The sequence below is a fragment of the Scyliorhinus torazame genome, unplaced genomic scaffold (assembly GCF_047496885.1).
Source record: "Scyliorhinus torazame isolate Kashiwa2021f unplaced genomic scaffold, sScyTor2.1 scaffold_989, whole genome shotgun sequence".
NCBI classification, from domain to species: Eukaryota; Metazoa; Chordata; class Chondrichthyes; order Carcharhiniformes; family Scyliorhinidae; genus Scyliorhinus; species Scyliorhinus torazame.
Genome location: NW_027308716.1, coordinates 22,909 through 32,500, shown reverse-complemented (window position 1 = coordinate 32,500; position 9,592 = coordinate 22,909).

Here is a 9,592-nt window from a genome sequence, read left to right as displayed (position 1 = left end):
GACAAATTCACCTGCCTCCGCGTGTCTGGAGGACCTGGACATTGCGACGGTGAACTCGTCCGATCGATTGCAGGAGCTGGACACGTCCAGTAAATGTGTAAATGTGCCAAACTGTAAATATCGAGGAAACAAAGAGAAAGACTCCAGTATTATCACCGCTCTCGTGTCTGAATATTACACCTTCCAACAAGCAGCGGAACCCACGATTAGAGTCTGTAACTCACTCTCGGGTATCTGTTATTCTCTATATAAACCACCCAGAACCCCTCGATTAGATTCCAGTCTGTAACTCACTCCCGGGTATCTGTTATTCTATATATAAACCCCCCCGAACCCCTCGATTAGATTCCAGTCTGTAACTCACTCCCGGGTATCTGTTATTCTATTGTAAACCACCCTGAACCCCTCGATTAGATTCCAGTCTGTAACTCACTCCCGGGTATCTGTTATTCTATATATAAACCACCCCGAACCCCTCGATTAGATTCCAGTCTGTAACTCACTCCCGGGTATCTGTTATTCTATATATAAACCACCCCGAACCCCTCGATTAGATTCCAGTCTGTAACTCACTCCCGGGTATCTGTTACTCTATATATAAACCACCCCGAACTCCTCGATTAGATTCCAGTCTGTAACTCACTCCCCGGGTATCTGTTACTCTATATATAAACCACACCGAACCCCTCGATTAGATTCCAGTCTGTAACTCACTCCCGGGTATCTGTTATTCTATATATAAACCACCCCGAACCCCTCGATTAGATTCCAGTCTGTAACTCACTCCCGGGTATCTGTTATTCTGTATATAAACCACCCTGAACCCCTCGATTAGATTCCAGTCTGTAACTCACTCCCGGGTATCTGTTATTCTATATATAAACCACCCCGAACCCCTCGATTAGATTCCAGTCTGTAACTCACTCCCGGGTATCTGTTATTCTATATATAAACCACACCGAACCCCTCGATTAGATTCCAGTCTGTAACTCTCTCCCGGGTATCTGTTATTCTGTATATAAACCACCCCGAACCCCTCGATTAGATTCCAGTCTGTAACTCACTCCCGGGTATCTGTTATTCTGTATATAAACCACCCCGAACCCCTCGATTAGATTCCAGTCTGTAACTCACTCCCGGGTATCTGTTATTCTGTATATAAACCACCCCGAACTCCTCGATTAGATTCCAGTCTGTAACTCACTCCCGGGTATCTGTTATTCTATATATAAACCACCCTGAACCCCTCGATTAGATTCCAGTCTGTAACTCACTCCCGGGTATCTGTTATTCTATATATAAACCCCCCCGAACCCCTCGATTAGATTCCAGTCTGTAACTCACTCCCGGGTATCTGTTATTCTGTATATAAACCACCCCGAACCCCTCGATTAGATTCCAGTCTGTAACTCACTCCCGGGTATCTGTAATTCTGTATATAAACCCCCCGAACCCCTCGATTAGATTCCAGTCTGTAACTCACTCCCGGGTATCTGTTATTCTATATATAAACCACCCCGAACCCCTCGATTAGATTCCAGTCTGTAACTCACTCCCGGGTATCTGTTATTCTATATATAAACCACCCCGAACCCCTCGATTAGATTCCAGTCTGTAACTCACTCCCGGGTATCTGTTATTCTATATATAAACCCCCCCGAACCCCTCGATTAGATTCCAGTCTGTAACTCACTCCCGGGTATCTGTTATTCTATATATAAACCACCCCGAACCCCTCGATTAGATTCCAGTCTGTAACTCACTGCCGGGTATCTGTTATTCTATATATAAACCACCCCGAACCCCTCGATTAGATTCCAGTCTGTAACTCACTCCCGGGTATCTGTTATTCTGTATATAAACCACCCTGAACCCCTCGATTAGATTCCAGTCTGTAACTCACTCCCGGGTATCTGTTATTCTATATATAAACCACCCCGAACCCCTCGATTAGATTCCAGTCTGTAACTCACTCCCGGGTATCTGTTATTTATATAAACCACCCCGAACCCCTCGATTAGATTCCAGTCTGTAACTCACTCCCGGGTATCTGTTATTCTATATATAAACCACCCCGAACCCCTCGATTAGATTCAGTCTGTACTCACTCCCGGGTATCTGTTATTCTGTATATAAACCACCCTGAACCCTCGATTAGATTCCAGTCTGTAACTCACTCCCGGGTATCTGTTATTCTATATATAACCACCCCGAACCCCTCGATTAGATTCCAGTCTGTAACTCACTCCCGGGTATCTGTTATTTATATAAACCACCCCGAACCCCTCGATTAGATTCCAGTCTGTAACTCACTCCCGGGTATCTGTTATTCTATATATAAACCACCCCGAACCCCTCGATTAGATTCCAGTCTGTAACTCACTCCCGGGTATCTGTTATTTATATAAACCACCCCGAACCCCTCGATTAGATTCCAGTCTGTAACTCACTCTCGGGTATCTGTTATTCTGTATATAAACCACCCTGAATCCTTCGATTAGATTCCAGTCTGTAACTCACTCCCGGGTATCTGTTATTCTGTATATAAACCACCCCGAACCCCTCGATTAGATTCCAGTCTGTAACTCACTCCCGGGTATCTGTTATTCTATATGTAAACCACCCCGAACCCCTCGATTAGATTCCAGTCTGTAACTCACTCCCGGGTATCTGTTATTCTATATATAAACCATCCTGAACCCCTCGATTAGATTCCAGTCTGTAACTCACTCCCGGGTATCTGTTATTCTATATATAAACCACCCCGAACCCCTCGATTAGATTCCAGTCTGTAACTCACTCCCGGGTATCTGTTATTCTATATATAAACCACTCCGAACCCCTCGATTAGATTCCAGTCTGTAACTCATACCCGGGTATCTGTTATTCTATATATAAACCACCCCGAACCCCTCGATTAGATTCCAGTCTGTAACTCACTCCCGGGTATCTGTTATTCTATATATAAACCACCCTGAACCCCTCGATTAGATTCCAGTCTGTAACTCCCAGGTATCTGTTATTCTATATATAAACCACCCTGAACCCCTCGATTAGATTCCAGTCTGTAACTCACTCCCGGGTATCTGTTATTCTATATATAAACCACCCCGAACCCCTCGATTAGATTCCAGTCTGTAACTCACTCCCGGGTATCTGTTATTCTGTATATAAACCACCCTGAACCCCTCGATTAGATTCCAGTCTGTAACTCACTCCCGCGTATCTGTTATTCTGTATATAAACCACCACGAACCCCTCGATTAGATTCCAGTCTGTAACTCACTCCCGGGTATCTGTTATTCTGTATATAAACCACCCCGAACCCCTCGATTAGATTCCAGTCTGTAACTCACTCCCGCGTATCTGTTATTCTGTATATAAACCACCCCGAACCCCTCGATTAGATTCCAGTCTGTAACTCACTCCCGCGTATCTGTTATTCTGTATATAAACCACCACGAACCCCTCGATTAGATTCCAGTCTGTAACTCACTCCCGGGTATCTGTTATTCTGTATATAAACCACCCTGAACCCCTCGATTAGATTCCAGTCTGTAACTCACTCCCGCGTATCTGTTATTCTGTATATAAACCACCCCGAACCCCTCGATTAGATTCCAGTCTGTAACTCACTCCCGGGTATCTGTTATTCTGTATATAAACCACCCCGAACCCCTCGATTAGATTCCAGTCTGTAACTCACTCCCGGGTATCTGTTATTCTATATATAAACCACCCCGAACCCCTCGATTAGATTCCAGTGTGTAACTCACTCCCGGGTATCTGTTACTCTGTATATAAACCACCCCGAACTCCTCGATTAGATTCCAGTCTGTAACTCACTCCCGGGTATCTGTTATTCTGTATATAAACCACCCCGAACCCCTCGATTAGATTCCAGTCTGTAACTCACTCCCGGGTATCTGTTATTCTATATATAAACCACCCCGAACCCCTCGATTAGATTCCAGTCTGTAACTCACTCCCGGGTATCTGTTATTCTATATATAAACCACCCCGAACCCCTCGATTAGATTCCAGTCTGGAACTCACTCCCGGGTATCTGTTATTCTATATATAAACCACGCCGAACCCCTCGATTAGATTCCAGTCTGTAACTCACTCCCGGGTATCTGTTATTCTATATATAAACCACCCCGAACCCCTCTATTAGATTCCAGTCTGTAACTCACTCCCGGGTATCTGTTATTCTATATATAAACCACCCCGAACCCCTCGATTAGATTCCAGTCTGTAACTCACTCCCGGGTATCTGTTATTTATATAAACCACCCCGAACCCCTCGATTAGATTCCAGTCTGTAACTCACTCCCGGGTATCTGCTTTTCTATATATTAACCACCCCGAACCCCTCGATTAGATGCCAGTCTGTAACTCACTCACGGGTATCTGTTATTCTATATATAAACCACCCCGAACCCCTCGATTAGATTCCAGTCTGTAACTCACTCCCGGGTATCTGTTATTCTATATATAAACCACCCCGAACCCCTCGATTAGATTCCAGTCTGTAACTCACTCCCGGGTATCTGTTATTCTATATATAAACCACCCCGAACCCCTCGATTAGATTCCAGTCTGTAACTCACTCCCGGGTATCTGTTATTCTATATATAAACCACCCCGAACCCCTCGATTAGATGCCAGTCTGTAACTCACTCCCGGGTATCTGTTATTCTATATATAAACCACCCCGAACCCCTCGATTAGATTCCAGTCTGTAACTCACTCCCGGGTATCTGTTATTCTATATATAAACCACACCGAACCCCTCGATTAGATTCCAGTCTGTAACTCACACCCGGGTATCTGTTATTCTATATATAAACCAACCCGAACCCCCCGATTAGATTCCAGTCTGTAACTCACTCCCGGGTATCTGTTATTCTATATATAAACCATCCCGAACCCCTCGATTAGATTCCAGTCTGTAACTCACTCCCGGGTATCTGTTATTCTGTATATAAACCACCCCGAACCCCTCGATTAGTTTCCAGTCTGTAACTCACTCCCGGGTATCTGTTATTCTATATATAAACCACCCCGAACCCCTCGATTAGATTCCAGTCTGTAACTCACTCCCGGGTATCTGTTATTCTGTATATAAACCACCCCGAACCCCTCGATTAGATTCCAGTCTGTAACTCACTCCCGGGTATCTGTTATTCTATATATAAACCACACCGAACCCCTCGATTAGATTCCAGTCTGTAACTCACTCCCGGGTATCTGTTATTCTATATATAAACCACCCTGAACCCCTCGATTAGATTCCAGTCTGTAACTCACTCCCGGGTATCTGTTATTCTTTATATAAACCACCCCGAACCCCTCGATTAGATTCCAGTCTGTAACTCACTCCCGGGTATCTGTTATTCTATATATAAACCATCCCGAGCCCCTCGATTAGATTCCAGTCTGTAACTCACTCCCGGGTATCTGTTATTCTATATATAAACCACCCCGAACCCCTCGATTAGATTCCAGTCTATAACTCACTCCCGGGTATCTGTTATTCTTTATATAAACCACCCCGAACCCCTCGATTAGCTTCCAGTCTGTAACTCACTCCCGGGTATCTGTTATTCTATATATAAACCACCCCGAACCCCTCGATTAGATTCCAGTCTGTAACTCACTCCCGGGTATCTGTTATTCTATATATAAACCACCCCGAACCCCTCGATTAGATTCCAGTCTGTAACTCACTCCCGGGTGTCTGTTATTCTTGATATAAACCACCCCGAACCCCTCGATTAGATTCCAGTCTGTAACTCACTCCCGGGTATCTGTTATTCTATATATAAACCACCTTGAACCCCTCGATTAGATTCCAGTCTGTAACTCACTCCCGGGTATCTGTTATTCTATATATAAACCACCCCGAACCCCTCGATTAGATTCCAGTCTGTAACTCACTCCCGGGTATCTGTTATTCGATATATAAACCACCCCGAACCCCTCGATTAGATTCCAGTCTGTAACTCACTCCCGGGTATCTGTTATTCTATATATAAACCACCTTGAACCCCTCGATTAGATTCCAGTCTGTAACTCACCCCCGTGTATCTGTTATTCTATATATAAACCATCCCGAACCCCTCGATTAGATTCCAGTCCGTAACTCACTCCCGGGTATCTGTTACTGTCCAGAAGTGATTCATTGTGATAAGATGGTCGTGGGTACAATTCTAAGGGTGTTCCGGAACGGATGGAACTGAATGTTTATGGGGATAGATCACGGAATGTGACAGGAGTGGTGTGAAGCAGTTAATAATAATAATCTTTATTAGTGTCACAAGTAGGCTTACATTAACCCGGCACTGACGTTTCTGTGAAAAGCCCCTAGTTGCCACTTTCCGGCGCCTGTTCGGGTACACTGAGGGGGAATTCAGAATATCCATTCACCCTAACACCACGTCTTTGGACTGTGGGAGGAAACCGGAGCACCCGGAGGAAACCCACGCAGACACGGGGAGAACGTGCAGACTCTACACAGACGGTGACCCAAGCCAGGAATCGAACCTGGGATCCTGGCGCTGTGAAGCAACAGTGCTAACCACTGGGTATTATTGATAGGTAATTAATAACCCGTTCTCTGGGTTTATTAACCGGGGCACAGAGTACAGGAAGAAGGAGGTTGTACGGGAATATTGTGCACGGTTGTGGGCGCCGTCCCTGGGAAGAATGTGAGTGGGTTGGAGGGAGAGATGTGGAAAGGATTGACTCGAATGGTTCTGGGGATGAGGAATGTCGATCCATGTGAATAGATTGGACAAAGTTGGGAGTCTCTTCCTTGTTGAATATTCCCCATCCTGGTCACTACGCCAGACTGAAGGTGTTTCATGCAGGTTCAATGTAACCACTTTACTCTCGTACACTTCATAGAGTTTCATAGAATTTCCAGTGCAGAAGGAGGCCATTCGGCCCATCGAGTCTGCACCGGCTCTTGGAAAGAGCACCCCACCCAAGGTCAACACCTCCACCCTATCCCCATAACCCAGCAACCCCACCCAACACTAAGGGCAATTTTGGACACTAAGGGCAATTTATCATTGGCCAATCCACCTAACCTGCACATCTTTGGACTGTGGGAGGAAACCGGAGCACCCGGAGGAAACCCACGCACACACGGGGAGGATGGGCAGACTCCGCACAGACAGTGACCCAAGCCGGGAATCGAACCTGGGACCCTGGAGCTGTGAAGCAACTGTGGTGTCCACGATGCTCCGTACTCTGAATTATAAAACCCCTGGGTCGTATCAAATCCATCATTGATTTGTAGAGATTTAACCCCCCCCCCCCCCCCCCGCCTCTCATTTAACCCTCCTCAAAGTCCACAACGTTCCCAAGTTCTGCATGACCCACAGGTTTTGAAATTGTTCCCTGCACACGAGGTTTTGGGCCCCGTATCGAAGGAAGGACATGCTGGGGCCTTGGAAAGGGGCCAGAGGGAGGTTCACAAGAACGATCCCGGGAATGAAGAGCTTGTCGTACGAGGAAACGGTCGAGGACTCTGGGTCTGTACTCGTTGGAGTTTAGAAGGATGAGGGGGGGATCTGATTGAAACTTACAGGATACGGCCCGGCCTGGATAGGACGTTTCCACTTGCAGGAAAAACTAGAAGCAGAGGGGACACAATCTCAGACCGAAGGGACGATCCTTTCAAACAGAGATGAGGAGGAATTTCTCCAGCCAGAGGGAGGTGAATCTGTGGAACTCTTTGCCGCAGAAGGCTGTGGAGGCCAATTCACTGAGTGTCTTTAAGACGGAGATAGATCGGTTCTTGATTAATAAGGGGGATCGGGGGTTATGGGGAGAAGGCAGGAGAATGGGGAGGAGAAAATATCAGCCATGGAATGACCGGCGGACAGACTCGATGGGCCGAGTGGCCCAATTCTGCTCCTATGTCTGGTAAGAAGTCTGACACCACCAGGTTAAAGTCCAACAGGTTTGTTTCGAATCACTAGCTTTCGGAGCGCTGCTCCTTCCCCCAGGTGGATGAAGAGGCGGGTTCCAGAAAGACTGTTATTTATATACAAAGTCAAAGATGAAGACGAGACTTTGAATGCGAGGCTTTGCAGGTAATTAAGTCTTTACAGGTGCAGACGGAGCGACTGGAGACAGGGAATAGTCACAGGTTAATCCAGTTGCACCGTCTAGACCTGTAAAGACTTAATTTCCTGCAAAGACTAGCGTTCAAGGTATCGTCTTGCATGTTTGACTTTGTATATATATATATAACAGTGTTTGTGTAACCCGCCTCTTCATCCACCTGGGGGAAGGAGCAGCGCTCCGAAAGCTAGTGATTCGAAACAAACCTGTTGGACTTTAACTAGGTGTTGTCAGGCTTCCTCCTGTGCCCACCCCAGTCCAACGCCGGCAGCTCCACAACATGCCGATGTCTTATGTTAACTGCCGGCCTCTTCTCATGCTTTCCCTTTGTTCGTCTGATATTTCTTTTACATTCCCTCCCTCCTCTGTCGTGCCTGTCACCCCCCCCCCCCCCGGTATCTGTCAGCCCCCCCGGTATCTGTCACACCCCGATATCTGTCACACCCCGATATCCGTCACCCCCCCCCCGGTATCTGTCCCCCCCCCGGTATCTGTCCCCCCCCCCGGTATCTGTCAGCCCCCCCGGTATGTGTCACACTCCCCGGTATCTGTCACACCCCGATATCCGTCACCCCCCCCGGTTTCTGTCTCCCCCCCCGGTATCTGTCAGCCCCCCCGGTATGTGTCACACTCCCCGGTATGTGTCACACTCCCCGGTATGTGTCACACTCCCCGGTATCTGTCACACTCCCCGGTATCTGTCAGCCCCCCCGGTATGTGTCACACTCCCCGGTATGTGTCACACTCCCCGGTATCTGTCACACTCCCCGGTATCTGTCAGCCCCTCCGGTATGTGTCACACTCCCCGGTATCTGTCACACTCCCCGGTATGTGTCACACCCCCTGGTATCTGTCCCCCCCGGTATCTGTCAGCCCCCCCGGTATCTGTCACACTCCCCGGTATCTGTCACACTCCCCGGTATCTGTCACACTCCCCGGTATCTGTCACACTCCCCGGTATCCGTCACACCCCGATATCCGTCACCCCCCCCTGGTATCTGTCACCCCCCCCCCCCCCCCCCCCGGTATCTGTCCCCCCCCCGGTATCCGTCACCCCCCCCAGTATCTGTCACACTCCCCGGTATCTGTCGCACTCCCCGGTATGTGTCGCCCCCCCCCCTGGTATCTGTCGCCCCCCCCCCGGTATCTGTCGCCCCCCTCGGTATCTGTCGCACTCCCCGGTGTTCGTCACACCCCCCCCCCCCCGGTATCCGTCACACCCCGATATCCGTCAGCCCCCCCTGGTATCTGTCACCACCCCCCCCCGGTATCTGTCACCACCCATCGGTATCCGTCACCCCCCCCCCCCGGTATCTGCCCCCTCCCCGGTATCCATCGCACTCCCCGGTATCCGTCACCCCCCCCCCCGGTATCCGTCGCACTCCCCGGTATCTGTCACACTCCCCAGTATCTGTGTCCCTCCCCCCCCCCCCGGTATCCGTCATCCCCCCCC